Source organism: Populus euphratica, unplaced genomic scaffold (genome assembly GCF_000495115.2).
Source record: "Populus euphratica unplaced genomic scaffold, PopEup_1.0 scaffold20.1, whole genome shotgun sequence".
In the NCBI taxonomy this organism is placed as follows: domain Eukaryota; kingdom Viridiplantae; phylum Streptophyta; class Magnoliopsida; order Malpighiales; family Salicaceae; genus Populus; species Populus euphratica.
The window spans coordinates 2,021,306-2,046,763 of NW_011499854.1; the positions used below are offsets into that span (position 1 = coordinate 2,021,306).

General features: G+C 28.9%; 3 long non-coding RNA genes across 3 annotated transcripts; 1 reads left to right on the plus strand and 2 right to left on the minus strand.

Annotated features, from left to right (window-relative positions):
- The first annotated feature begins 4,795 nt into the window (after positions 1-4,795).
- Positions 4,796-6,236, plus strand: LOC105122640 (uncharacterized). Its single transcript, XR_841724.1, has 2 exons — positions 4,796-5,037; positions 5,114-6,236. It is a non-coding gene; the product is annotated as an uncharacterized LOC105122640 (long non-coding RNA).
- On the minus strand, positions 5,114-8,290 carry LOC105122639 (uncharacterized). The gene is made up of 2 exons (XR_841723.1): positions 7,356-8,290; positions 5,114-5,300 (listed from the first exon to the last, which is right to left on the minus strand). It is a non-coding gene; the product is annotated as an uncharacterized LOC105122639 (long non-coding RNA).
- Positions 8,291-11,077: 2,787 nt separating this feature from the next.
- Positions 11,078-12,241, minus strand: LOC105122638 (uncharacterized). Its single transcript, XR_841722.1, has 2 exons — positions 11,858-12,241; positions 11,078-11,549 (listed from the first exon to the last, which is right to left on the minus strand). It is a non-coding gene; the product is annotated as an uncharacterized LOC105122638 (long non-coding RNA).
- Positions 12,242-25,458: the final 13,217 nt, after the last annotated feature.

A 25,458-nucleotide genomic window follows, 5' to 3' on the forward strand; every position in this document is an offset into this window, starting at 1 on the left:
TTTATTTGTTAGAAATTAAATTTTAAATTTTTTCTATTTTACTTTTTATGAAATTATTATATTTTCATTTAATATGCTCTTTGTTACCAAATAATATCTATCAAAATTTTATTGATTTGAAATTGATTTTTGTGCTTTTATATATATATATATATATAGTTTTTCTCAATCTTATACTAATAATTATGAGACTAGCATATTTATTTTGTTTGGTGAGTTTTTTTATTGCTTAAAAAAACTATTTAATACATATTTTTTTGAAATACTATTTTTTTAAGATTTAATAAGAGATTAACCATATTAAAATTTGTATTAATATACAAAACTATTTTAGAATTAATTAAATAAAATTTACCGGCTTAAAAAATCTCTTTATTTTATAAAGATTTTTCTAAACTAGTGAAAAATCATTCCTTGATTCAAATGATATAATCTATTTTTAAAAAATTAATTAAATAAAATTAAGTAAATCACATGTTACTTTTAAAAAAAATAATGAAAAATAGTATTATTTGATTGAATAAATAAATTCAAGTAAAAAAAATTAATATTCATGCATAAGATTCACAATTTAACCTCTATAATTAATATATCAAATAATCAATTGATTTATCAAAAAACAAAGAAGTTATATCAAAATCACAAACAATTAAGTGGATAAATTGTGGTTTTGCCTCAAAATCATAAAACCTAGCCGATAGCGATTGAAATACAATTAAGTATAGAGAGAGAGACATGGTGACCTCACTAGGTTGCTCAACTTCGCTGACCTTGACAGAGAAGCTCTTAAGAAGCACATCACCACAGGTTATGGTGGTGGAGGTTACATCTTCCATATCTCTTGCTTTTTGCTGCTTCCACTCTCTTTTTCTTACTCGTTGTGTTGTTTTTTTCATGTTCTGTGCTTCTCCACTGGTTTTTTCTTGCTTTTTTTCACCGGTTCTTGTGAATAAATGAAAGGAAAGAAAGGCAAAAAAACAACATTAGTCCTATATCTTCTAACTACAAAAGCTAAAAAATAAAAAGAAATAGAGAAATATTAAAATACCAAAAATAGAGTTGTTCTTTTCTGATGGGGGCTTCACTTACTAGTTTAATTAGAGAAAGAGTAACGGAGAGAGGTTGTCTTCTTGAATCTTGGTCTAAGAAATTCGGTGACCTGGAGAAAGAAAGCAGAGGAAATGACTCTGATGGTAAAAAAGCTACGCATCAAGTAAAAATAAAAAGAGAAATCATAAAATAAAAGCTAAAAATTGTAAATAAATAAATAAATACATAACTACGACGACGATATTTTTACGGCAAATAAATGTAAATAGCGAGAATGGGAAAAGGTGTAAAGCTTATTAGCTTCTTTGATGATAATATAATTATATCTATGGACACCAGGGAAGGAAAGGACTGGTGGGAGTAATTTAATTAGAGTGGGTCCCTTGCCTGGTTGCAAGTGCACGTGAATCGGTGAAACGTGATGGCCTAGAAGCCCTACATCCATGTGGCACATGCTCCATTGGGGTGGACAAAAGTGTTCGTTTGGTTGCATGCTCATTCTAAATTACGAAACTGCTAGCTTTAAGACGCGTCCGAAAAAGCCTGCAGCTTCTTTCTTGATGGGCCTTGCCAGAAGGGAACCTGTGGTGAAGCATCATGGTGGTTTGCTTAGAGAATGTTTGTTCATGTGATTATTTCTGTTATTGCAATAAATTATAAAAAACAAGTAATTGATAAAATATAATTTTTGTTTACGAGACTTAGTATAATTTGTTTTTAAAATACAGGCAGTCTACGACAGCTTCAAGCTGTTTCTTTTATTTTTTTTGTTTTTACTGTTCACATGAATAGTAAAAAATATTTTTATTATTTCGATTCAACAAAATTCGGTTCAAAATCTAAATGTATTGAATCAGGTCCGATCTAGTCAAGCTATTTCTCCCTTTTTTTTTGTTGTTTCTACTGTTCACATGAACAGTAAAAAATATTTTTATTATTTTGACTAGATAAAGTTCGGTTCAAAATCTAAATATATTGAATTAGGTCCAATCTAGTAAAATAAAAATAAAATAAATTTTTTTATTATTCATTGTATTTCATTTAAAAAATTAGTGTTTAATATTATTCAATGACACTATATAAATTAAAAAAAGATCGCATGATGACGTAACATTTACAGAATTTAATCTCAATCACGATTTTGTTCCTGATAATATTTTACCTAATGTTGTTGTATGCTTAAGAAATTATGAAAATTGTAATTCTTGTCAGATGGATTTCGTATGTGATGGAATTGTAAATAGTTTAATGAAACAATAGAAAATATTTTATATAAAGTATTTTTTTATTTTAAGATGTAATAACAGTAATTAAATCTACAATATTTAAATTAAAAATCATCAATATTAATATATATCTTTTTTAATTATTTTATAACCTTAATTTGAAAAGCATTCTATATATATATCAAACCAACTTCAACCAAATTTTTTTTTTATAAAATAATTTTTTCAAACCATAACCATAAAAATTACCACAAAACCAAACGTACTTATAAAACCTTGCATCTGCGTTCCATTCCGGCCACTGTATTTTTCCATTAAAATATTCAAGCGTTACAATTATATTTTTTAATATCTTTTTAAAAAAATTCAATAACTCAGTTTATAATCTTAACCAACTAAATAAACTCATTTTATAAAATCAATACATTGTTTGTTTGGATTGAAAAATAAAATTACATGCTTTGACCAAACACAAATGATGTGTTATTTATCTTAACTATCATTTGTAATTTCATTTGTAATTTACAGGATTTTAGCTACTGGAATGACTAAAAAAAGATATATTTTTTATTTAAAAATAAAATTTTAATTTATTTTGATCTAAAACACATAAAAATTATGTGCATCAACTAACTCTGATATCCTATGTGCATAAACATGTTTTAACACATAAATTTTTTTAATTTATTTTAATCTAAAACACATAAAAATTATGTGCATCGACTAACTCTGATATCATATGTGCATAAACATGTTTTAAGATCAATATTATTTTATATAAACAGTCTCCCATGAAATATGATTCAAATCCATTCAAAAAAATTATGAAAAGTATGATTAGTCATGTCACGAGTTATCACCATAATGATATATAATTAATGAGATAATAATATTGAAGCACTTAAAATTTATAATTTAATTGTTGTTTTATGTTGTTTCTGTATTTTGAAAATTTTCATTTTACATCTTATATTTTATAATATTTTATAAGTTGTAAAACACTTTACATTTACTAAAAAAATCAACAAAAAAATTGGAATTATTTACAAAATTCCATTTTATTTCACTTAATAATTAAAAAACATATGCTATGTTAGAAAAATGGTGTTGCCACTCTCTCCACTCTCCCTCTCTTTTCCAAACATAAAACCCTAGCCACCGCCGATCTCTACCATACTCGCTGGAATCTTGATGCAACTAGACTCCATAATATACCCACTCCTGCAACCCATCTTCAAATGTTCAGATAGTTTTGTTGTTTATCACGCTTGAAGGGACACCTTATTTTAAACAAAGATGTAATTGCTTCAAATAACAACATTTTTGTTGTTCAACCTTCGTGAAAACACTTAATCTTTCTTTCAAACTTTTAGTAAAAACTACACGAAGTCTTATTTTTTTGCCCCACACCCTTAACCTATTTTGTTTGGAAGTATTCTAGCTAGGAAGTTACAGGAAGACCATAGTTGAGGTTGTAATTGAATCAATTCTCTAATAAATTTTAAATTTTTTTGTTTTAAATTAATTTTTTAATATTTTTTATTTATTTCGACATACTAACATCAAAATTATTATTTTTTTAAATATTTTTTTAAATATTTTTAAATAAAAAAAATAATTTATATCACACTTTCAAATTACCCTAAAACATCATACCAATAATTAAGCACAATAAAAACAAACCATTAATTAACATCTCTTTGTTGCATGTCTAGAACAATATAAATTTGAATTAAAAAGGAGGTTCTCGAACATAGATATTCTTACTATCATGATTTATGATGATCACGTAAATTGTTATATATAAGTTAATGTGTAGGATAAAGAAAAAGCATAATGGTTGGGGGACCATAAACAATCCATACCTCTAGTTACCAATAAAATAAAAAAGAGATCTTGCTCACATGGTTGCATGTGACGGGGATGGGATGTTCTTGTTAATTTTGTTAATTTCCCTTTAATGATTATTATTATTATTACTACTTTTATATTTTTTCCAAAATCAAACCCATAATTCTCCTCTTTTACTTATCTATTCTTATTTCCACAATTGTAAATTTTACCAGATGAACACTCAAATATCAAACAATTCTTTAATTTATCTTTTTATCATTAAGTTTTCGAATAAAATAGTGATTTGGACACCCAAATCGAAAATATTATCGGTTTAGAAATAAAAATAAAAATATTTACGTAAGACATTACCTTTTGCACAAACATATAGATTTAAATAGATTATTTTGTCGAATTTATATCAAAACCAAGACTTAGCATGTATTTACATAGAACTAAGCGGACAAAAATACGCCACTTCATTAAAAAGTTAATTCGGACCCCACACTTCAAATCTCAAACTTGAATGAGTTTTTATCTTTTACCTTAATAATTATTTTTCAGAAGAAAAAAAATCTCATCACAATCATTTTCACACATACACCTATATAATTGTAAAAATCTTGTTTTGTTTTGTTTTTATATACCAATCAGAAAGTCTTTATATGTACCCCACAGCGCACTCGTAAAAGTGGGCGTTTTGCGAGCAAAATGTTCTCTTGTGAGTGAAGGGAACCCTCCTCTTCTTCTCTACAAAGCTGCTTGCAAGATTATATGTATGCTAGAGTGGTCCATTATATTTTGTATGGGCATGCTCCATCTCCCTCTCTCTCTTCAGTTCTTTCTCTCACTACATTTTCAATTCAAGAATACCAAAATTAAAGGGATGTGAGATCTGAGAAGATTTGAAGGTGTTTTATTTAATTTTGTAAGTCCTGGCCATGCTTTTCCACAGCTTTCTTGAACTTCCTTGCCGTGCTTAAGTCTTGTGTGTGTGTGTATAGATCACTATATATCTGTATAGTTATTCTTGTTTAGCTAGCTAGCACCATGGAAGCTCAAGAAAGCCGTGGGAGAACATGGCAACTCAGGATTTTTTGGGGCGATCTGTTTCTTGCTTTTATGGTCAAGATCTCTCCCATGGACTGCATCCAAGAAGCTTTGATCATCTTCCTCCTTGCATGGATCATGGTAACTCTCTTGTAATTTAGACCCTTTTTTTGCATAACTTTTTTAATGGTTTTAATTTCTTTTTCTTGTTCTGTAAGGAAAATTCTCTTCTAATCCATGAGAATTCTTCACCAAGATTTGGTTTTTGTGATGAATTATGATACGGGGTTTCATCCTCCGTGATATTTCCACCATAACTTCCCCCCTTTTGCTGTTAGAGAGGAGAAATTAGGCTTCAAACCATTTAAACCATGCATGAAGAGAGTAACAGAACATTTTGAAGTCTTGTTTAGTAATTGGAAATTCAACTTTCCTTAAGATTAACATAAATAATGGTCATTGAATCAAAATTGTGAGGGGGAAAGAAAAAGAGTTGTGTTTTGTGTTCCTTGCAGGGAAGATTCCGTACCTTTACTTTTCGTTGTTGATGATAGTTCTTCCTGTTGGTTTTTTGGTTTATTTCTAACATGATCTCCTACGTTTCCGTGAAAAAGGTTTAACTTTGTCACTTTGTTGACATCATTTTTAACCACTCTCCCACATTCTGACATCAGTGTTTTTTCACCTCCCCCGTTTTCTGGTAGTTGAAGATTTGTGCATTTATACAATAATGTATAAATTATTGGGTTTTGATTACATTTCTCAGATGTTAATTTAGCTGATGATCTCAACTTGAACAAACCTACACAATTATTATTGTTCTTTTGAATCTTGATATCTATCTCAAAGCCTTTGTACTATGTTCTGCATTGCAGTCCATGAAAATTCCCATAATTCTTTATATAATTCTTGATTCAGTGTTAAGTTGCAGAGAATCATTGCAACTTGGAGTGTGGCTGTTGGGATTCCTAATTATCTCTCTCTTTTAGTTTTTCTTTTAATTTCAACGAATAATGTATTTTTGTTTTCTAATTTCAAGCGCTCTTGATCGAAATACAACGTAAATTCCTCTTCATTCCTAGGAAGTTTTTCTTTTTTTGGTCTCTTAGATAAAATTTTGTACTTCCAAACTGTTTCGAGGATTCAAGGCATATAATTTTATTATAGTCTACAAGAAATGATGTAGAACAGTTTAACTTTCAGTTTAGATACCAATTTTGTTTCTACTATGATGCTTGGCATGTTATGATGACCAGATGGGGTTTAACCAATTAAGGACAATCTGCAACTTGCAGAAAAATCTCATTGGCTTGTTACAGCCAAATAAATAAAAAGTGAATGGCCTCTCACTAGCACTTCTTAATTTGTTTGCTCTTTCAACCACTTTTTTTCCTTTCCTTTCCTTTCCTTTTATTTTTGGTTTTCTAGAATTATACGAGAATATAATTTGCTCTGGCATGTAGCTAATCTCATCATTGCAGATCAAACATCAGATACTGCTGCTCACATCTTAGGCTTTCTAGGTCTAAAGCATTTATAAATTATCTGCCCCAAATCAATCAGATCCCATCAAATTTGATTACAATAATGAAACCTTTTTTTTTATTTAATTTCTTGATACAGTTGAAAATACTAGATAGAGCCCTTGATTTATTCCAAATATAGTAGATATAGAAGGATTTGAAACAAGTTTTCTTTTTAATTTTCCTGAATCTCATACATTGCAAGGGATAGTTCTTGGTTTGAAGGAAGAACTAAAACTACAAAGGCTGGTTGTGTGTTTACAGTGTATGGTCATAAGTGTAATGGGGAAAAGGCCCATTAGACAAAAATAATGAAGCTTTGTTAAGGGAATCTTTACCTAATCAAATATTGAAATATGAAAAGCCTATTGCTTTTAATGTTGAGAATGAAAGAATGCTGATGAAGGGGCATGTCCACCAAAACTAGTTTATAATAGGGCAGACAGGGGGTCATGGCAGACCTGATCAACACCTCAAGATAAATATTGTTAATGCACTGAATATAGTTTCTAATATTAGACTATTAGCATTCATTTAGCATTCAAGATATGCCTCGTCCATTAGTATTCATTGAAGTCAGCTTGGAGCGAATAGACAACATGGCAGCTAAAGGTCAAAGAGCAGCAATAATTTAAATATTTACGAACTGGTATATATATTTTTCGCAATGCATGAATATTGTTGTTCATGGAGCATTCGAGATAAAAGCTGAAGCAAGCTTTCGTTTCCAAAAACAACAAGGAATCTCAGAAGTGCTGACCCAGCTATGGACAATCGTCCAAATTTCTATGGTGGGATGGCGTTCAGGCTGATTGATTTGGCCATTAGGTATAGAACAAGGCTGTTTTTACCATTTTTCGTACATAGCCTGGTTTCTCAAGTAAATGGCTTCTCACGTGTCCTTGGAAGTGTTTTCTCTGTAGCGAACATAACCTATTCTTCTTGCCATCACCTCCTTTTTTGTTGGATGTGTGAAATGATCTTATCAAGAAAATTAATTCCAAACGTTCTGCATGAGAAAGCCGCCAAGGAGATGTCTAGCTAGGAAACCAAACAACCACGTTACAAAAAGAAAAGAACTAATGGTTTGCAATGATCACCTCCTTTATATATGAAGGCTGAAAGCTTAAGAGATGTGGAAAGCTAGCCAGGGCATCATACCAAGGTACGATCTCCCAGCACAACAGTACTCTATAATAATTAATGATGTGAAATAATTCTTCAAGAAACTACTCTTTTGACAATCATATATATAATGAGTTGTGCTTCAAGATCAGGTTCTCGATCGGTGGTAATTAATAATTTACAACAAAATATATGTACTGTACTTATTGTTTCACAGTTGAGGAGCATTGTTCACGATATATATTAGATGATGTTCTATGGCGATCGATCTTCCATTTATATCTCCACAATCAATCTTAATTAGATTTCAATTGATGCATTCTCTGTTCTTTAGACATGTATTTAAGCAAAACTAAAGCTATCACACATACAACATTGTTTTGGTACAAGATGTGACATTTTAAGCACCGAATAAAAAGATGCGACCCTTCTTTTGAGAAAAAAAAGAAAAAAGGGTTATGGCTAATTCACATGGAATAACTGTTCACTATAAATTTTTTAAATAATAATAATAATATTTGTTAGAGAATAATATAAATTATATTCTGAATCTTAATACTTAAACTATTAAATTAAATTATTTTTTTAATATGATATTAAAATCTTGATAACCAAATAATTACGAATTCAAATCTTATTATTTTTTATTTATTTATTTAATAAAAAATAAATACAAGTTAATAATTTAGATATTTTTTTGATAATATTTTCTAACTGGGAAGAATGTAGCCACGAAAGTTTCCCATGGCTTTAATTTAAATCTATCAATTAACTGGATATACAGTCCATAATTCCCCATTTCACTCGCTTTTAACTGTAACTTAACTCACAATGAAGGACCATTAGCAGCAGCCAAAAACATCATAATCAAGCTCATTACACCATTAGATCGGTCGGGGCATTGTGTATGAATCACGGATGGTCCAATTGAATCAATCACAACAGACGTGGTTGCCCCATGTGCCAACATTTTCTGGATATTGAACTACAACTTGATACATGTATCTGTGTACGCATAATTATATGTATATAACCAAGGATAGATGCTATGTAGTTTCAATTGATACGAAAAGAAAATCAACTTGTCACATAATCTAAAAGAGTACACTCTGGAAAATTAACTATGGGCAACATGAAAGGGAAATGGCAGAGCCAAGCAATAATATCGCTGCTTCCATGTGGTGGGGAAACGGAACAGTCACGTCGCTATTGATACAAAACTAATGCTGCTCTACGATTGGAACAATTGGTCATGAAGCATCATATGAAATGCAAAAGCTAGCTTTGCCTTTTTATTTGATGTGAAAGTGCACAACAACAACGATAAATGGAAACTTTGTTGACCCTAAAAAGAAAGTAAAAGGTGGGAAAGTTTGGGTAAAAAACGTGTACAAACAAAAAATCAACAGCCATGAATGATCAGTACTTACTACCTTGTAAAAGAGAAGAATATATGTTACTGTTTATGCATGGTTGCAACACACGGTGCTGAGACTTTACTTCAGTTTAGCCTATATTGCCAACTATGATTCTAACTTTGAGATTTTGCTGTGTGCTAACTAAATCAGAGAAAGGATATGATGGATTTCCTTGTAAATTATAATCTGTGCTGACTCTCCAAATGGGGCTATTTCTATCCTTGCAAATAAAAGAAGTGGGGAGCATCAAGAGAAATTGCTTGATTCCATCGGAGGCATTAACTTTAACCTATTTATTTTATTTTTATTTGAGTTAATGACCTCCTCCATGCCAATTTGTGTAAATCCCGTTTGCCTGCTTTCAAACAAAATTAATAATGTTGGCATCTATATGCATGCATGCAAGTAATTTTACAGCTGAAAATTAAACTTGAAACCAAGCACTTGCCCACGTTTGGGACTGTGCGCTTGTATATAAAAATAAATTAAATACAAACCCGCTTCTTGGTCAGTATCATCGTCCTACAAGTACAGCTTTCGATTATCTTATAAAAATAAAATTATTGTTTTTTATTTTAAAAATAAAGATGCAATAGTGCGTTTTTGCTCAGCCCAACACAATCCAATAGTCAGTTGGCATTTGTCATTAAGACAAAAGAAATTGAAATTGTTTTAAAATAACATATAATTAAGGGTGCATGTCAGCTTTTATTCTCTTTCTTGTCTCAAAACAAAAGAGATAATAAAGCTTATCAATTAATTAGACCTTTAAGATAATTAATGAAAAGACTACCGAATTCATCAAATAATCTAAGCACCGAGACAAAAGTTACAGCACCATAGAAGCAGAATGTGCATCGATTTTCAACAATTGTATATTTTCTTGTGGTTAAATATTCTTTAATTCCCACATCTCCTTTCACGTTCACAAAGCACAAGAAAATCTAGCTTTTCCAACTCCTTCTCCTCTAAAGAAAAGCTAAATGTATATTAAATAAGACAAGCCAGATCCTGTATGTGATCCTAATTGTTTTCCTTTAAGAGCGCATGATTAGTGGAAATAATAAGCATGTCCCCCTCTAAAGAGGGGGTAATAATATAATTAAAAATTCACGACACTATTGAAATGAAAAGAATAAAGCAAAGGGTCATCCTTGATTGATTATAATAAATGATTATATTATTGAATTGCTTACAGCTAACAAAAAAAAGATTGATGATTAATTAATTAAAATATGTGTTGGATTAGTTAGCCACATTAAGAGATGCATCCCAAAATGTGTGTGCGTGTGTAACCCAAAAAGATGGCCTATAACAATTGGATGGATCATTCAGTTCCCCTTAATTTGATGTGTTTTTCCAGCTAAGTTCATGAGAAAGTAGACCCAACTTCTCTTTTTTTATCACCATCACGTTCTTTACATTGCTGTGTACTATTCACGCACAGAAGCTTAATTTTGAATCTGAGAATTAGGTATGTCATCATTTATATGGTTCATGAAAGTTGTTCATGCGAGTCATTTGAACATAGAAGAAAGATATATTGTTTCTACCATCCAAAGGACAAGGCAGGAACCTTATGATCTGACTAAATTCTGTTCGTTTCATTTACAGCTAGAAATCCAAATAAAGCAAGTGTTACTCAAGTTTCATTTCTCTATGTTTATGGGATTTCCATTAAATCTCCACCTAACATTAGTAATAGAGTTAGTGTTGAAATTGGGTGCTTGTAGGTGATGGTTGATTCCATATATACTGAGAAGGCAATATAGCAACCCTGTGTGGTCCATATATCCTATAGCTAAAAAAGATGCCTCATTTAATTTGATCGAAGATGACATGCCCAACATGATTTATAGACAGCGAAGCTTAATTTATATTTGAACAAAAAACAGCGAAGCAAATCAACAACAGACTACATCACCCTCGTCATGAAAAGGAATCTTCAGATCGGATGTATACAAGAAAAAAAAGACTGCACTTGACTATTACTGCATCAACCGACACGGTACAAACACATTATAGTGGGCGATCAAAGCATATGGCCTTGTAAATTAACTAATAGTATTATCAGTACAACATTTTTACCTAGTGAATCTAAAAACACTACTATTGTGCTGTAAAATCATCTAAAAAAATCCAAAATCTTACTTGTCATCAAAAGATATTAAACAGAGACAGGAATCTGAAGTAAAAAAGAATGATTCGTGAAGAGTATATCTATACCAAATAAATATATCTTTGTGTGGTCTCCTTTTGATGCAAGTACAAATGGAAGGACACTGTTGGAAGGAAGCAATGCGTCCAAGATACTCTGTGAATATCTGTAGTGCAAAACATAATCATTAACACTGTAAGATCTGTTTTAACATAAGAAAATCAGAATAATCAACAAAAAATACCCCTAATAAATATTAAAGAAATCTTGTTCCTTCCATATAGGTGGATCAGAAATGCCACCACTTCTTGTTCTCCTTCAAAGCATGAAACTTGCAAGAAACAAGAGATTGCCGAAGTCATCATGAATATTTGCAAGCATCAATTATCATCACACAATTTGGTTTTACAAAAACCCTAAAATCGACTGGATCCAAGAGATCGTATATCAACAAAAAAGAAATAGATCAGAGACCTTATACACTGATCATTGATGCAGGGCCCGATGAAGAAACATTAACTTTCTTTGATCCTGTTTGTATCTTCCCACAGCTTTATTGAACCGCAACAAAAAGACAATGTCATATGTATAGCCATGGCATGCACGGCGACATCAATAACAATATTCAAATAGGTGCAGTTCAAGAAAGCTGTGGAAGAATACAAAGAGGGTCACATATAGACCACCACAAAACTTAGATTTAAGTATTTTAGGAGCTTCAAAGCCCTCCATAAACAAACCTAGCAAGGTTTGTAAAGAGAAGGGAAGGGCAGGAGGGCTAAGAGAGAAGATAATTCAAAATATATAGGGATAAGAGAGAGAGAGCGAGCGAGCGAGAGGTGTTGTGTGTGTGGGTTTAGGGTGAGAAAGGCTGGTACTTATAGCGGATTTGAGGTCCTTTCTACCACCAATCCCAAGAAGAATATTGGGCCTGAGAAAACTGAACCCCACCAAGCTCCATCTTTAATAATTATTAATTATTTTTAATTTTCTTGGCAATTCTCTAACTACAGTTATTTTTACAGACAGCTGACTATTTTTCTTGATCCGACTAATCTCCTCACTACCAACAAAATGTTTTGATTAAAATATCAAAAAATCCCATTAATATATGTGCGGTTCTGATGCAAACAGCCGGATCTGACGGTGACGGTTACCCTTGTGAGGGCACATAGATGGGTCCCGCTATGCGTTGGAAGAAAAGTCTAACCCCTACGCGCCTTAAATGGCTACTTGAGCTTACCATTTTCTGAGTTTCTTTCCTCCTTTCAACGGCCAGCATAGGAAATAAGAAACACTACTTCACAGTTTTAGGACTTGAGGGAAGTGGAGGAATGATGCCTTGTGATTAAATCTCAGGCTTTTTCTAGGATCTTCGTGCATCGTAAATATTTCGGTGACGATTACCGTTAATTAAAAGTCTTTTTCAGAATTAAACTTTCGATAATTTAAGTTAGGAACGTGTAAGCACCACAAATTCAGTAAAAGCTTGCTATTAATTACAAGGGTTTTCAAGATTAAACTCTAGATAATTTAGGTTAAGAATTTGTCTACATAAAAAAAATCAGTAAAACTTGAAGTACCTAACACACCTATAGTATGGTGAACCAAAAAAGATTATAATTAGAAGTGTTTTCAACTCTACATAATTTACATTAAGGAATTGTCTACACCATATGTTTAGTAAGGCTTACTATTAATTACAAGTGTTTTGAAATTAAACTCTTAATAATTAACGTTAAAATATTTATACATCATAATTCACTATTTTTTAATGAATTGGAATATGTAGATTTTATTAACGAGGATAAATTAAGAATGAAAAAAAAAATAAGAACAATGAAGAAAAATCAAACATTAAATTAAAAGCCAAACATCGTTACCATAAGAACATGTTAAGTCCCTTAATCTTCATTTAATTAGTATACTGCCAAGAAATTCTTGTTACATAATTATAACAAGGAGTATCAATTATTAAAAAGTCAAGGATATATAATTCCTAAATACATCCTAATTATTTTATATTTTTTTGTGTTTGGAAATTCCAAATCTTAACAACTTGACCTTCAATGTCATGGAGTGTTCCATTTGAGACATCAAGCTATTAAGATGCAATATTTTTCATATATCTTTTTAAATTCTTAGATGCTTGTTTTGGGTAGTTTTGATTTTATTTAGCTCATTTCAAGTTGTTTGGGTAATAATTCAAGTTTTTAGCTTATTTGGAGGTTATGTATATACTTGGTTCTTGGTTGGAGAAGGGCTACATTATGGTGTTGAGTTTAATGAAATTCTAATTCAGGTTGCGTGATTTATGATATGAAGCACACACTTATGCTAAGAAAAAAGTCGAGTAAGATGGCTTCAAGGCTAAGAAGAATTAAAGACCTCCCTACATCATTAAAAGAAATTAGAAAAGATACTTAGAGTTTTATACGTCGAAAGGTTTTCAAAGACATTCACAGAGTGGGTTCTAGAAAAGAAACAAGAAGATTCACGGTTCTATTAGCAAGCATACCAATGAGTCGCTTTCTTTTACAAACCATGCAAAGCACCCAGTAAGAAAGGTTGTTTTAATTTCATGTATTTTTCTGAAAATGGTACCTATAATTTGTGTTTAGCTAATAGCCAACGTATTTATTTTGCAGGCTAGATATTTTGGGCGCGAGCGTATTCTAATAAAGTTGTATATAGAAACACATATATACAAAGGGAGAATCGAAAGAAAAGGGTGCAATAGTTTATTGATAGTCGAGTTGAGGTATTTATTATAAGTAGACTTTGAAATGTTTTTATATATTATATGGACTAATGTTTTTTCATGCATATATCTGACTTATTTTGTATGGTGTAAAAACAATATAACATCTTCATGTGTACAAAGTATGGAGACGACCCTTCAACTCATTCAGAACATAATTTAAATTTGTGATTAGAGGTTAAAGCAATCGGTGGACCCGATAAGAATCAAGATTACAATATATCTATGACTGCGATCTAAAATATGAGATTAGGTTATAGTGTCTTGATTATAGGCATCCTATAATCTAGCTCGAGTTAATCATCACCAATCATTGAGAAATTAGCTGAACAACGGGTTGGTGCTTTGATGGCCGAAATGGAGATAAAATATGAAACACAAAAAAAAAGAGCTATAGGAGATCATTATGAAGCATGCTTTTCAAGTCATTATCCTTCCCTTTACAGGCCTATAACTAGAGCTTTTAATTCATTTTTATATAAATTTGTTATTGATTTTATTATAAAAACCTTTTTCTTTAATTTAATTGATTTTTATAAACATTTGTAATTTTTTTTACATTATATAAAATTTGTTCTTCAATTTAAATTAGTTGTTTCATGTAGTTTAATGTCATTGTAAATTATTTTATAGCATTTAAAAAAAATAAAGACCGATGAAAATTTCATTGGTAAATGATCAACTATTTCATTAGAAAATTACAAAAAATTATTAATTGTTTAGATTCACCCCAACATAATCACTTATATAATATGTTATTTTTGTTCTATTTGCTAACACTAATGAAAATATTACCAATAAAAGTATTTATTGAAATTCCATCAATAAAAATCACCATGAAATTACTGATAAATATGACATTAATGATAAAAGACTTTCTATTATATAAACATGTTTTCATCAATAAATTATTCAGTAATTTTTATATCAACAATATTATTTTATTTACATTGAAAAATATTTCATTAATGTTTTGAGATTTTTTAAATGTGAAGGCATTGTAAGTACCTATCTTTTTATTATTATTATTAATGTATTGATATCATTCAAAAACAAAAAAAACCTACCATTACCGTTGACATCCATATGAATGTGCGACTTATAATCTTAGTATATTCATGATAGCGATGGAATGAAATCCGCTTAGGACTATTCTTGTAGCATTAGTGCTTGATATTGACTGAATTCATTAATTAATATACATGATAATGTTGATTTTTTATACATTAACAACGTGTTATAAATAATATATTAAATCCTATAATGTAATGATTTTGTAATTTTAAGGGTTATAATAAAACAGAATGATTATAACGGCAATGAGTCAATTAGACCTTACCAGCGATCACAATTAAAAAAAAGGCATCGCAGATAGTAATGCATAGACATTAAATAAAAGAAAAACTATATATATAATTAATCACATAGGAATCTGATTGCATTATTATTACTATTATTATTATTATTATTATTATTATTATTATGAGTGAATTTTAGTTTTTGGAAAATACAAGGACCATGCAAGATTTCAAATAAGAATCAATATCTAAATAAAAATAAAACTGGGGACCTAAAATAACTACTTTAACCTATAGGGACTAAAGGGAACTTTGTCGAAAACAAACCTCCGCTGCTGAAAACGCTTTCCAGTTAAACAAGAGACATAACATAAGATATACATGCATCGGTCCAAAATATTCGTTTTCAACTGGCTTCAATATTTCAACTGCGTGAGACTCAATACTCCAGAATTGCAGGTGGGATTAGTTCGACTTGATGGAAACCCTAAATTAAAGTTGAATTAAGCCTAAATTAAACCTTAAATGAAGTTCATGTTTACATGGAAGCATGTGAGGGGGTGACCCCACCATGGGAACATGTGTGGGTGCTGATAAGACACCGTTTTTCCCGGGACGGAGGTCGCTTTGTTGGCCTGGCCTTGCATGTATTGGTGGACATTTCTGCCTGTATTTTAATACCTGGCTAAATTACCGTAAGATTAATGTAGATGTCCAAACTTCATTTGTATTGATTTGAATTGATACAGATGAGTGGATTTTTTAGAGTTATTTTATTCTCTTAATAATAAGTAAGGTATAAATATTATATAAATTTATCCAAATCTAACCTAAGATATATACATGTATATCATATAAATATATAAATTTTATATTTCTGGATATGATATAATATATAAATATCTGATATATATACACACATATGCATATCGTTTTAATATATATACACCTCAAATAAACATATTATTATTTTATTTTATATTGAACAATAGATAATAACATCATAATAAATACTTATATAAATATTAAAAACTTGATTAATATGGTATGAATAACTAAATTTCTTGCTCATTAAATATTTTTTTATTTGAGTATAAATATCGTAATAACTTTATCAGATGCTATTCTTTATCAACTCTAATTAAAAATACTTTTAATAAGGATTTAATATATATATATACACACACACACTTCATCGTTTCTAGCTTTAAGTGTTTAAATCTTATATATTTATTAAATTGTGATGGATGAGATTCTTATAATTAAATCTTTTAATTTGGTATGATTTTTCTAGATTAAAGCGAGGGTGTCAAAGACATTTATTTACACATAACAACACATGGAGGCATGCACCTGGGAGGGAGGGAGTGGAATCATGTTTAACATATTTAGCTGGCAATCACTTTGCTAAACCCCATCTTTTCATCAGCAAAACCTTCAATTATTTGATTTGATTTGATTTAACACTATAATAATAATGTTTTCCATCTTTATTTTCGATCAACATCTATAGGGTGCATGGTTTCTTTGTGCTGCCTGGTAGAGAAATGGTGGCATTGGCCTCCTACATGTTTACATGATGAAGGGCAAGTTACAAATAGATGCTATGGTTTTAATTATTTCACTGCGATTAAAATACTGCTAATTTAGATGGCAGAGTAATAATTAAATCACCTGCCCACCATGGTTGGATGAATAGATGGATAGTCCTCCTTTTATTTTTCTTTTTAAATATCCACTGCTACAATGCTACATCCAATGGCAGAACATGAGATGTGAGTTTGGGAGCGAGATGGACAGAAAATTATAATCCATTTGACCGAGGCGGGTTAATGTGTTTTTTTTTGTGCTTATAAGTGTTATTGTTTTTTTTTAATTTTATTTTTTAATATTTAATTAGTTAAATATTATGCTTTAAGTTTTTTTTAAAATTTTTTATTTATGATTCATATTCTGAGTTTAATAATTTAAAACGAGTACCATCATTTTTTTATTCCTTTTGTTTTTATATTTTGATATTGGTTTTTTTATTAAACATTGATTTTTTTTCCTTGTTTAAAATACTACAGTGTTTTCTAAACATCATTTATTTATTTTGGTTTATTTTGTTTTATTTAACTTGCAGCAAAACACATGTTATATAATTGATATAAATAATATCTTAACACATTATCTAAGGTTGTAGATGGTTATATCTAGTAAGCTATCATCTTAGTAAATTAATTAAGATTTGAGGGTTCTCTCCTATTATAAGTGGTACAAGGAATGTTAACTTTGATTTTTGTTTTTTATACTTATAATTTAATTTACTATGTTTAAAATTATAGATTTTGATATATTTTTCATGAGATTATTATTGTAAATCTATAATTAAATTTTGATTTTTCTTTTTAGAGGTGGTCACCACTTTTTGACATGTGTTTTTAATTAAAATTCATGTCGGCAGGGATAACCATAATAATTAAGGAATCCTATTAGATGAATAACCATCATTCCATTAATCTAACGGAATCAATAATTTCTAGTCAATTCCACAAGAGAACTTCATTAATGTTAGATCAGTTAGATGAATGACCATCATGGCATTAATTAGTCTCATAATATTTTTGAGGCTAGATGGGCCAAACTATTTTTGAACTTCAAATCATTTAAGAACTTCGGCCTATTTGAAAATGGGTCTTTCTGTTAGATAGTGTAGGTTTCGTCCGTTAATTAATTAACATTTAAAAAACACCAATTATCCCTATTTTATTAAAATTTGGTTAAATAATAAGTCAAGTCGAACCCTTTACTTCTTCTTTTTTTTGTTAATTTAAACCTCCCATCTATTTTTTCTGTTAGATTAATTCTGAGGCATGATAAGTTGTCTAAATCAAGGACTTGGTAAGTGCCTTGTGTATGACTTAAAATTAAAATAATTTTTTTTTAACAATAAACTATATTATATCAAAAAATCCAAACATGAAAGTTGAATTATTTTTTCAATTTTTATGGATTTTTTATTTTTTCATGGATTTTTTTTAGGAATTACAGGTATTTTTTAATAACTTCTTAAATAGATTTTATAAATCTTTTTCTACTAAAAAGTTAAATTCATCTAAGGATTAAAAAAAATCAATAAATCAAATATTCTAAACTAATCTATGCATAATTCACTTGACTTTCACTTATAAAAATGGATGGGAGGTTTAAAGTAACCAGAAATTGAAAGCAAACAATTCAATGTGGCCAAGTTGTTTTAAGGGGCTTGATCAGTTTGACGAAATTCTATTAGTAAAGAGACATTTGGAGATCTTTAAACAATCTTATGGTATGTTGAAAATCTCATACTATAATCATTCATGTATAAAATGTATTTTAAATGTTGAAAAGTTTGATTAGCCCTTACACGTAAATTATATTGCTCTCATTTTTATAAAATACAATAAGAAACTAATAATTTTTAGTGTTGCAATTTCAGGTATTCAAGAAATATTTTTAAATATCTTAATTTAATTTAAAATATTAATTATTTTCTACTTTTGTTTAATAAGTTATTTTTTAAAGAAATATTTTTGAATAATTACTGAATTATTAAAAAATATTTAATACCATACAGCAACCCAAAAAAATAATTTATATTTTTAGAATTTATTTTCTTTTGTTTTTTATTGCAAATTGCATAAGATAAAGTGATGTAAAAATATATTTTTTTATCCAAAAATAAAACATATTCTTCCACTAAACTGATTGTATCTTCCGGAATAAATGTTATTTTCAAATAATTTAAAAAACACATCATCACACACATTCAACTAAATGTATTTTAAAAAATGTGATAAAAATATGAATGGTTACGAGTAAGCTAAAGGGATGCAACGTGTAGCATGTGTTTATATATGGCGACAGTTGCATGGAAGTGCATGCTCTCTTTTGCCACTATATCACTGGCTCTTTTCTCTATACTCACAACACATGCCCGACACGATTGAAAGGAGGTTTGTCTATTTGATTTAATCCACAAGTTTGTCTTTCCCCTTCCCAATTTTTAGCTGCTTCCTCTCATGCCAGCCAGCCAGCCAGCTCCTTTAATTTTATTCTTAATTAATCAGTTTTATAAAATTATTATAACATTTGCCGCTTGATCAACTAATTCATGAGCACAAGTCAGTGGAAGATGCACATGTCTATTAATTCACCAACATTGATTAACTGTCTTAGGCTGTTTTGTTCCTCTTTATCTCTTAAAAAATTGAGTTTAAATGGTTACTAACCCTCCGCCCATGGTTCATTATTTGAGGTGACTTGATATTGCATTACAATTATTATATATATATATATATATAAACCCTAAAGCTTATGGCAAAAAACAGAATGACAATGAGGATTGTAGTATTCTATAATATTTTCTCTTTCCTTCAAAAAAATTGACTTTTTTTTTTCATTTTGATCACTTATTTTTTTAAAAAAATTTATTTCTTTGATGTTGTGTTTATATAGGATCAGTCTTGGTGGTTTGTTTTGGCTAGCTATGAAGGGGAATTGCATGGTGTCGAGGAAAGATTTCGTTGGTTGATGTGTGGTTTGTTAAGATAAAATATTTTTTTATTGAATTAAAACAACTAAAATTTTAAGGGATTAAATTTAAAACAATCTGAAGATTGGAAAAATGTTAAAGACCCTTTTTTTTTCTAGCACCAGGGACACAACAAGTAATAAAAAATGTTAATCCCAATTACTTTTTTTATTAAACAACTTTTTTATTTTTTATTTGATCTTTTTTATATTGAGTTTATTTGAAATTAGATTCAATGATATATTTTAATTGCCAATATATGAGGTATTAGGATGTTAAGTAAAAATTTCGGCATGTAGTTAACACTTGATTTCATAAAATAAAATTCAATTATATTGATCTAAAACAATTAAGGCTTGAGGTACAAAATTTTAAAATGAAACAAGAGCAAGGATGAAATAAAATGAGTAAAGAAAGAATGGATAGCGTGTGAATTGCACATGTCAACAAATGAGGAGAGTCGTAGCGCTTTCGAGATACTTCTGACCTTCTCTAGCCACCAAATTTTCTTTTTTTTACGATCTCTCTTTAATCATCTTGACAAGTTCTATCATTTGGGGTGGCGCACAAAGTTGATGGGGTTTGGTGTGTTCTCCACAATTTTTTTTTCTCTTTCTCTCTCACTTGGTTTTGGTGTATTGCTTTGTTAATTTTCTTCTATGTCAGTTTTTGTCCTCATTTCTTTAATTATTATTTTCTTTTTTTGTTTCATTTTAAAATTTTGATTGTTTGTTCAATTTGATCCTTCATAATTAATATTTTTATTTTACGGGGTAATTTTTGTCCCATAACCTAGATCACAACTTTGACTTAGATAATTTTTTTTAGTGCACTTTTTTTTTACTATTTTTTTGTTTCACTTTCAACAATTGGTTAGTTGGGGATTGATTTTTCTTTTTTTCTTTTTATTTGTTTTATGTGTGGTTATCTCTATTTTATAACTTGAATCGCTAGTTTTTCAGATTAACACGAGTCAACTCAGGTCTTTTAGGTTGATTTTTAAAAAAAATTATTTTTCAACGTTGATTGATTGGGAATTGGGCTTTGAAATTTTTTAAAATTTATTTTTTATATGATCATTCTTTTTTATGACCTGGGTTGCGAGTCTGATAAGTTAAGTTAACTCAAGTCACCTTTTTTTTTGTCTTTCTTTATAAAATTGAATATTTTTTCTTAATTTCTTCATTTGAAATTATGTTGATTGGAAATTGAGTTAGTTGGGGATTAAGTTTTGTTTTTCTTTTTATATAGTTATTCCTGTTTTATGATTGTTACAGGTTTAGAAAATTAACTTAAGTTGACTTTAGTGAGTTTTTTTTTTGTTTTTTATTTTTCTTTTGATTTCATTCATCAACATTGATTTTTTTAATATTTTAATTTCATCGATCGATATTTTGTTAATTTTGAATTGTGATTTTTAATTTATTCTGGCTTTCTTTGAATAGAGTTATCGCGATCTCAAATAAATATTTTAATATTTGATTAGTCATTAATTTTACGAACATTTATTTTTATTATCATATAATTAAATAAAAAATAGTTCTACCAAACAAAATAAGGTTTTGTAAGTTAACTCTAGTCAGCTCAAATCATTTGTTTTTATCATTTTTTAGTTAAATTTTTTTGTCCATCATTGGATTGGTTAAAAGTTGGACTTCAAAATCATTTTTATTTTACTTGCTATGTGGTTATCCGTTCTCATGACCCGAGTTGCAAATTTTGTATGTTTACTTGAATTGACTTAAGTTTTTTTTTAGATTTTTTAAAAACTAATTAATATATTTTTTATTTTTTCTTTGTTTTAATTAGAAATTGGACTATATAATTTGGTTCGAACTGATTTCTAAAGATTGTCACAATTTTATAATTAGAATTATAAATTTTACAGAATAATAAATATTGATTCAGATAAATTTAATATATCATTCTCTTGATATTTAAAAATTAAACTTCAATATATAACCAAATTCAATAGCCAAAAAGGTTTCCATCAATATGCAGCAGGTCTTGCATTCATGAATTTTTAAACTGCACATGTCAACAAATAAGGAGAGTCGTAGTGCTTTCGAGATGCATTTGACCTCCTCTAAATTTGCTTTTTTTACAATCTCTCTTTAATCATCTTGACAAGTTCTGTCATTTGGGGTGGTGTGCAAAGTTGATGGGGTTTAGTGTGTTCTCCATAATTTTTTTTTTCTTTCTCTCTCTTTCACTTGGTTTTAGTGTATTGCTTTGTTAATTTTCTTCTATGTCAGTTTTTGTTCTTATGTCTTTAATTATTATTTTTTTTTGTCTCATTTTAAAATTTTGATTGTTTGTTCAATTTGATCCTTCATAATTGATATTTTTATTTTATGAGATAATCTTAATCCTATAACCTACATCACAACTTTAACTTAGATAATTTTTTTAGTGCACTTTTTTTTAAACTATTTTTTTGTTTCACTTTCAACAATTGGTTACTTGGGGATTGATTTTTCTTATTTTTTTATTTGCTTTATGTGTGGTTATCCCTATTTTATAATCTGAATCGCTAGTTTTTCAGATTAACACGAGTCAACTTAAGTTTTTTAGGTTGGTTTTTTTAAAAAATATATTTTTCAACGTCGATTGGTTGGGAATTGGGTTTTGAAATTTTTTAAAATTTATTTTTCATATGATCATTCTTTTTTATGACCTAGGTTGCGAGTTTGATAAGTTAAGTTAACTCAAGTCATCCTTTTTTGGTCCTTCTTTATAAAATTGAATATTTTTTCTTATTTTCTTCATTTGAAATTATGTTGATTGGAAATTGAGTTAGTTGGAATTAAGTTTTGTTTTTCTTTTTATATAGTTATCCTTGTCTTATAATCATGTTACAAGTTTAGAAAATTAACTTAAGTTGACTTTGGTGGTTTTTTTTTTGTCTTTGATTTTTTTCTTGATTTCATCCATCAACATTGATTTTTTTTAATAATTTAATTTCATCGATTGATATTTTGTTAATTTTGAATTGTGATTCTTAATTTGTTTTGGTTTTCTTTGAATAGAGTTATCGCGATCTCAAATAAATATTTTAATATTTGATTGGTCATTAATTTTATAAATATTTATTTTTATTATCATATAATTAAATAAAAAATAGTTCTACCAAACAAAATAAGGTTTTGTAAGTTAACTCTAGTCAGCTCAAATCATTTGTTTTTATCATTTTTTAGTTAAATTTTTTTGTCCATCATTGGATTGGTTAAAAGTTGGACTTCAAAATCATTTTCATTTTACTTGCTATGTGGTTATCTGTTCTCATGACCCGGGTTACAAGTTTTGTATGTTTACTTGAGTTGACTTAAGCTCTTTTTTGGATTTTTTAAAAAATAATTAATATTTTTTTTATTTTTTCTTTGTTTTAATTAGGAATTGGGCTATATAATTTGGTTCGATTTGATTTCTAAATATTGTCATAATTTTATAATCAGGATTATAAATTTTACAAATTAACAAATATTGATTCAGATCAATTCAATATATCATTTTTTTTATATTTAAAAAATAAACATGTCATTCAATATGTGACCAAATTCAATAACGAAAAAGGTTTCGATCAACATGCAGCAGGTCTTGCATTCATGAATTTTTTTTTTTGAATTTTTAGAAAATACATCTATGATGTCTTTATATATATATATATATATATATATATATATATTCTTATATTTAAAACAATCTGGCTGAAGCATAGCTAAATCCTTAGCATTGATAATGTAGCCTTTATATTTTAATTTATCATTATATTTTCAATTAAGATAGTTTTATTATTTAGTATACATTAAGTTTTTAATATATTTTTTTATAAAAAATTTAAGCTGAATCAATAGAATTGATCACGAATCTGCCCCCTGCTGATGCTTAAATATGCTTGTAGATCAATTACTAAAATAAGTAAAATATATAATTAGATACTCGAATAAAATAAAAAAAATAAAAATCTGGCATTGAAATTTCAGTTTTCTCTGATTGCGGTCTTCACGCAAACATGCCATGCGAGGCTGCATTTTAAATGACCGCTGAGCAAATGTTCGAAAGAGCGTAGAAATTAAAAGTATGAAGAAAGAAAAAGGCACTTTACGGGACCACGTGGCCTTTTTCTCCTCAAGTACGCGCGTCCAATAAAAAAAAAAGAAGCGGGTGTCATTTCAATTATTGCTTGGTTTTTTTTTTTATTTCACTTTATTGCATAATTATAAAATTCAATTTGTACAAGGCACGAATTTGGAAGGATCAATTCCTAGAAGAAAAGGAATCTACGAAGCATCAAAACGACGTAACATTGTTATGATAGAACAAATTTTCAAATAAAATAAAATAAAATAAATGAATATAGTTATGAGTTTATTTTGATTTTTGATTAAATTAATAAGATTTTCTTTATTCAGTAGTTTCTTGATCATCCAAGGAGTGTTTGGCATTGAATTTTAACCTATGTATGATTAAAATTTGAAAAAAGTTATTTGAAAAAAATTATTTTTTAGTTTTTTGGATTGTTTTGATATAATAATATCAAAAATAAATTTTAAAAAATAAAAATATTATTTTTATACCTTTTTAAGTAATATATATTTTAAAAACTAGTTGCTAAATTTCCAGCTACGCAACCTCCTTTTACATTCTGGATGCCTTTTCATCTGAAACCAATGGCACTCCTCCTTTGTGCAAATTAACATTCTATATATTTCAATTTTCTTTTACACAAACTCTTTAATATTTGATTCCGATATAAATGTTGCAGAGATTCCTCTAGATATTTGTAAATGTAAAAATCATCATTTTATTTGCATTTGCTGGATGGATGGAGGTGTGGTATACCTTTATACCAATTTATATACAAGAAGAAGAAGAAAACGTTTGAGCTACCAAATTAAAAGCCCAGGTAGTCCATTAAAGCCGCATATAATCTAGTTCTTAATTATGAATAATTGCTTTTAATCCTGCCTGTATAATTAGCCAAAATACTGGCTGTAAAGGCTTGTGTATCTTCCCCCCTGCAACTAGACGAGAGAGATCCCAGGTAGTGATGATGATGGCCTAACACGGGGGACCTCGCTGTCGCTAGCTTATCCTACAAAATGTCCTTAAAATGAAGCTGCAAAACCTTTGTGCTTTATCTTCATTAATTTGTGATTGTGAGTTGTCAAACATGTGAGGGGAGGGGAGGGGAGGGGCATGGAGGAGGAAGGGATAGGAAAATTTTTACCTCCGTTGTTTAGACTTTAGACGAGGAAGAAGGGGAATGATGGAGAAATATATTTTTCTTTGTTTGGTAATAAATATTAAATATCATTAGCGGGGTGAATCTAAAAGATAAAATCAATCAAAATCAAAAAAACAAAAAAAATTAAAATTTTTAATAAAATAAAAAGGATAATATGAAGTTTTTGATCGGATAACTTATTTTTTAAAGTTAAAAAAAATAATATTTGAGTCA